The sequence below is a fragment of the Triticum dicoccoides genome, chromosome 7A (assembly GCF_002162155.2).
Source record: "Triticum dicoccoides isolate Atlit2015 ecotype Zavitan chromosome 7A, WEW_v2.0, whole genome shotgun sequence".
NCBI classification, from domain to species: Eukaryota; Viridiplantae; Streptophyta; class Magnoliopsida; order Poales; family Poaceae; genus Triticum; species Triticum dicoccoides.
Window position 1 is genome coordinate 14911438 of NC_041392.1, and position 6313 is coordinate 14917750.

Below are 6313 nucleotides of genomic sequence, written 5' to 3' on the forward strand. Positions count from 1 at the left end.
TTGCGTGAATCCCATTAACCCTGCCACCTATAAAATATTTGGACAGAGCAAAAGTGCCAATTCTATAGACAAAAGCGCTGAGAGAGAGAGAGAGAGAGAGAGAGAGAGAGAGAGAGAGAGAGCTCAATAGGTGTGTTGGTCAGTTCACTTGTCCACTTGTATGTACTCTGGGCAATTTGGAGACCTCCTAACCAACACCTTTTGCGCCAGTTAGAGGTAGCAACACTCACTCGGCATTTCCTATTCGGCGCCACAGGCGCTAGTTAATGTGCATTTTTGTTAACTGGCGCCCGTGGCGTTCATAAATGGGCCGGCCCATCTAGATTTCGTTGGACGATTCATTTTTTGAAAATTTTCTGAACTTTTTATAAATTTCTACAGTTGTTTTCAGATTGATGAACTTTTTTCAGTTCAATGAACTATTTATAAAAATACATGAACTTTTTTGAATTTCTATGAACTTTTTGCAAGTTTAATGAAATGTTCAAAAATTAATAAATTTTTGCTAAATTGGATGAACGTTTTTTTTTCAATTTCAATGAACTTTTTTTCAAATTGGTGAACTTTTTGCAAAAGGGGTGAACCTTTTTTAAAGATATGAACTTTTATTTTCAAAGGATGAACCTTTTTTCTTTAAATCTGTAAACCTTTTTTTGATTTAAATTTTTTATTTTAGTAACAAAAAATGGAAAAGATGGGGCAGTACGCTAGTGGGCCGGCCCATGCTAGCAGGGCTGCAGGCGCTGGATCGTTAACGGGCCCCTGCAGCGCTGCATAGGTGCTCCCCGCCCATGCGCATACCTGGTAGCAACACAGGGCAAATGAGGATTCGGCAGCAATTTGGGCTTACATTCACGGCCTAATCGTCATGATTATTGGGCTCATTTGTTTGCGCTGCCACCCACATTAAAATGTAGAAGGCCGGGACGTCAAACACTGGGCAAACCCTAAACGGCGCCTTAAGCGCCCGTTTAGGTGTTATTCGCAAACAGCGCACACCCCTCTTCTTTCCTCTCGATCCAGATGGGCCGGCCCGTCTATGTTTTTTTCTGCATTCAAAAGAGAAAAAGTAAATCGGCAAGAGCGTGAATCGAACCTACAACCTCCTCCTTTGTGCTTGAAGGCAATGATCACCCCGACACCCAACTTGATGTGTATACGTCCATCTTTCACATCCTTTTTATCCTGGTTCAATGAACTTTTCAATTTTTTCGTGAACTTTTTCGCAAACGAATGAACTTTTTTTCAAAATGAAAGAAATTTTATCAAATTTGATGAACTTTTTTCAAATTCGATGAACTTTTTTGAAAATCAGTGAACGTTTTTTCCAAAATCGATTAACTTTTTTCAATTTTGATGAACTTTTTTTCAAAATGGATGAACTCTTTTTTCAAATTCGAGGATTTTTTTTCAAAGTCAATGAACACTTTTCAAAATCAATGAACCTTTTTGCAAGTCGATGAACTCTTTCAAGATCGATGAACTATTTTCAAAATCGATGAACTGTTTTTCAAAACCGATGAACTATTTTTCAAAATCAATGAACTCTTTTCAAGATCGACGAACCCTTTTCCAAACTGATGGACTTTTTTCAAAATTGTGAACTTTTTTTTCAAAATCATGACCTTTTTTTCAAAGTCGATGAACTTTTTTCAAAATCAATGAACTTTTTTTACAAAACCGATGATTTTTTCGAATAATTTAAAAATCAAAGCGCTACAGTATGTTTACATGTATATGAATAAATTGTGAGGCGACAGAGTACTTTAAACAGTCTCCCTTGATTTCATCAGTAGTCCGGTGTAGTGTAGTTTGTTTGCCCGTGTCGTTCGCTACTCGACGGCGCTGGTTCCATACTCTGTCTCGACCAATTTTTGGCTGTTCTTTGCTCGCTTGACTTTTTGCTGGGCTGGCCCAGTTCACAGCCGCGTGGGCGCCCGAACTGCCAACTGGCGCTAAAGGCGCCCTGCTCCTCCGCTCGGGCGCATCGACCGACGAGTACTACCGCTTCCGCCCCCTCGCCGACGAACGGATGCGATGAGGCCGGTAGATGGAGCGCACGTCCATGGCCGGAGGAAGCCACCGCCGCTGAAGAGCGAGAGCTCCGCAGCGGGCCGCTGAGCCCTCTCCACGTAGCCGCCGGCACCAGCGAGTCTCGGCGTCAGGTCCGGACGCTCAACCTAACCTTGTCTGTCTCTTCCGTCCCTCAATCCAAGCTAGTCAGTGGACCACGCAGCAGCTACCCTGCCATCAAACTGAACTGTATAGTATGAGCAGCGTGGGTGCCATTAGGGGCATGGTCTGGTTGTTTGTTCGTGGGGCTAGAGTAAGATTGTGAACGATGATCCGCTCTTTAGTTCCTTCGCGACAGTTTTGATACTATCCGATGGGCTTGCGGCTGACGATTTGCTTCAGTTGCTTCGCTCTGCCGCATAAGCATATTCATCTATATCATCTGCAGGTTTGTGCTGCCACACGTCGCAATAACTATGGCTCATCGATTAATCCGCTTGTGATGTAGCAACTGGGTTGAGACTAAACAGGAAAGCACATTTTTGGATATGCCAAGACGCGTTTCAAATCCTGTCATTTTTTATATTGTTCATACATGTTCTGGTTGTGTGTTCGTTCACCAGGACTCTGTTCCTTGTGTCATTTTTTTCTCCTTTCATGTTCTGAACTTCTTTTGATTTGATGGGCTCCATACAATCTAAGCGATGGTTCAGTTCGGGAAGATGCTTATGAGGTTTATCATGTTTACTGAGCAAAAAATTTGTTTATGCCAACGGTGGTATTAAATATGTTAACTTTTGTATGTACCAACTATTTATATGTGTATTTTCTTCGTGTGTACCAACTACTGTTTTCATGCTATGAACTGATGGTCCTATGGGAGACATACAGAATTCGGTGATGGTTAAGTTCAACCAGAAGATCCAAAAATTCATCTATCATGGAAATGTGTAGTTTTATTCAGACAAATGCTTTATTCAGGAACATTTATTCATCATTTCCATATTGCAACTAGTACTTGCCACACATGATGATGCATGACATTTTTATTTTGCCACCACTACATTGATCAACTAGTACGCACCACCAGGGTAAGTAGCCACCATGGGAATGTTGTAGGCGGTGGGGGCGGGGCATTGTACCGGGATGTAGATGCTACACATCGACCGCAGGGCCTCAAGCGACATCCTGATGCTCTCAAGTTGTGCTGGCTGCTGGGCCTGGTACATACCCTGCCATTGTTGTTGGGGTCGTTGTTGCCTGATAGCCTCAGCCACGTTGTGGATGGCTTGGCAACGGAATTGCTCCGGGATATGTGATAACTGCCGGCAACATTGGTGTTGCACATTCTGGCAGCTGGTAGGCTGATCCACCGGTGTCTGGGGGAATGGCACTGTCATTGGGCTGCACTGCTGCTGCAGGAATGTCGCACACGGTGTCAACTGCTCTGCTCCTGCAATTGTTGTTGTTGTTGTTGGCCCAATTGTTGTTGTTGCTGGCATTGTACCGGGACGGAGATGCTGCACATCAATGATAGGTTCTCAAGCAACATCCTTATGCTCTTATGTTGTGCTTGCTGTTGGGGCTCCTGCCATTGTGTTGGGGTTGTTGTTGCATGATAGCCTCTACCACGCTGTGGATGGCATGGCACCGGATTCGCTCCGGGATCTGTGCTAGCTGCTGGCAGCATTGGTATTGCATGATCTGGCAGCTGCTAAGCTGCTGCACCTGTATTTGGAGGAATGGCATTCTCACTGGGCTACACTGTTGTTGCAGGAATACCACACACGGCTTCATCTGCTCCAGCAGCTGTTGTTGCCCCGGTTGTTGATGTTGGCATTGTCCAAAGCCCTGGCTACAGGTGGATTCCAACTGGGCAATGGCGGTGGTTGCTGTGAGGGCGAGGAGAGCCAGGATGAAGACCTTCATGGTGGCTAGCCTAAAGTTTGCTTTGTTGTTTGTGGTTGTCTGAAGGTTGATGAAGGAGGGTCTTCATGGTACATGCCTATTTATAGCTGCCATGGTCTATTTGCTGCATTCCATCCTACATTATTTTACGAAAGCATTTGGATGCTTTCCAAACTAATAATCTCATATTGTTGTGTTAGGTGGCGCTAAAGTCTAATCTTCAATGGCCATCAAATATACTTTTCGCCACATATCACCTGACTGTCAGGTGAGATTGATAATGCATATGACTCAACAATCATCACTTTACATGTCAAGAGTTCGGGTGGCATATCTTATTGTGAAACCCAATTTGTAATCTTATACATGTGTTAGGTATAAATTAGCTTTTGCATTCACATGATCCATGGTTTTTACGAGTTAGTGGTTTGTAATCTTGCATTAGCTGTTTAGATTGATCACATCAGCAAACCATTAGGTGTGAAGAGGTGTTCCACACTCAATTAATTGTTTCCTAGAAATGATTTTGTAATTTTATTTGATTTGCTAAGATAAACATGCATTAGTAGAGCACGACATGACTGATAGGATGCCCTTTACATGTCAAGAGATTTCCATGGAGCTACTTTGATGTGGTGGAACTGAACTTTACTGAACTGAATTTGTTCTTTCTTCTACAGGATGTTTGCATGGGTCATGTGCTATGAGTCTGTAATCTTCCATGGTTGCTACCCATCCATACTTAGGCCGCCAAGCCCGCTACCCCTTGTCCAAACCATATTTAGTGTTTACTGGGCTGGCCGGGCCTAGCGTCAAGACCTGAAGGTAACATCGAAATGGTCCACATTCATTTAGGGGTACAATATAAGAGCTCTTTTCTTTCCTAGTGCATGTATTCAGTCATTTTGAGGTCACGTGTAATCAAACCATGCTTCTCAAGCAACTGTTGCCACAAAAACATGAGTGGAATATGTAACGAAGTGCTGAAGCTAGCTTGAGTAAGCACCAATGCCACTTAGTCGGTCGGTGACAAATCCGGACAGTAAATTTGGTGGAAACCCCGCTTGGATACGAAGACCTGTGTGGGGTGCTTGGCAGCACAGGAAATACGAGCAAGTGAAATGTTAGAATTATGTCGAATATTATTATACAAGGTAGGTTACAGTTAGACTTGGTTTTGGAGTGTGTGTAGACAGGGTAGGAGTTGTGCCCTAATAGGACACTTGTATCCTAGGTCTCTCATATATACCGGGGGTAGACACAGGACTCGGCTGTCACCAGGTCATTGTTGAATCTGACTCATTGGAAGTTATTCAAGCATGCAATGGCGTGATTGAGATTTGGAGCCCCTATACTGCTATTTTGGCTGATTGTTTTCAAAAAGCATACCGTATTGGTGCGGTATCCTTCACTCATTGCCCTAGGGAGGCTAATAGATTGGCGCACAATCTTGCTAGACATAGTTGCAATTTAAATTCTACTTTTGTTTGGGATGGTGATCCTCCCAGCTTTTTACTTTCGGACATTGTGGATGATGTAACTTTGATATGAGTTTAATAAAGTGCACCAAGTAGTTTTCAAAAAAAAATTAAAATAGCTGCCCATATCGGATTGAAATCATGAGAAAGGAAAGAACAAGGAAGATAGCAAAGGTGGTCACGTGTATTGTTTACGGTGGAGCTAAGAGTTTGCTACACGGGCACAAGGCTACGAGGGACTACTTCTTTTGGAATTCTTTGCTTTGTACATGGATTGGAGATGGCAGGCAGGAACATTGTTCAACACAAGCAATTAAACAGGAATCAGAGACAGACATGCGCACAAGGCTCGGAGGATTCTGAAGTGCGTGTGCATGGATCATGCATACACAAGGCGTCAAAGCAATGCATGGGTATGTGCGAGGCAGACACGATGCAGGATGGAGCATGGTTGCAGTCCGATAAGTTTGGCTGGGTCGACTGGACAGTCTGATGGATCGACGGGGATGTCGGTCAAAGCAGAAGATGGTGGTGATTTCAACGATGACGACATAGGAGCGTGATGCTGATGGTGGCCGACTTCTGGGGCGTGGAAACACGTGGTGCAGGCCTGAGGGCTTGTGCGGCTTCGACGGACTATGGCGCGGGGTTGATTCAAGGTGGTGCACACATGAGAGCTTGAAGTCGACAGGGCGCAGGGGTGGCACGTACAACCACCATGGAGTCAGGTTGAAGGTGGAGTTGGAGTCTGATGGATGATTTCACTCTGAGCTGATGGAGGGGCTATGGCATAAGTTAACGGATAGTCGAAGCCTATTTCAGCGGGATAGCGAGAGACACGTGGTTTCAGACTGGGTACCAGTGGTCTGATGGAGACGTGATACTCGGCATCGGTCGGTGATCGATGGTTCTCT

General features: G+C 44.3%; 1 pseudogene; it reads right to left on the reverse strand.

The window, feature by feature from the left end:
• Positions 1-2949: 2949 nt before the first annotated feature.
• On the reverse strand, positions 2950-3987 carry LOC119330302 (annotated as a pseudogene).
• Positions 3988-6313: the final 2326 nt, after the last annotated feature.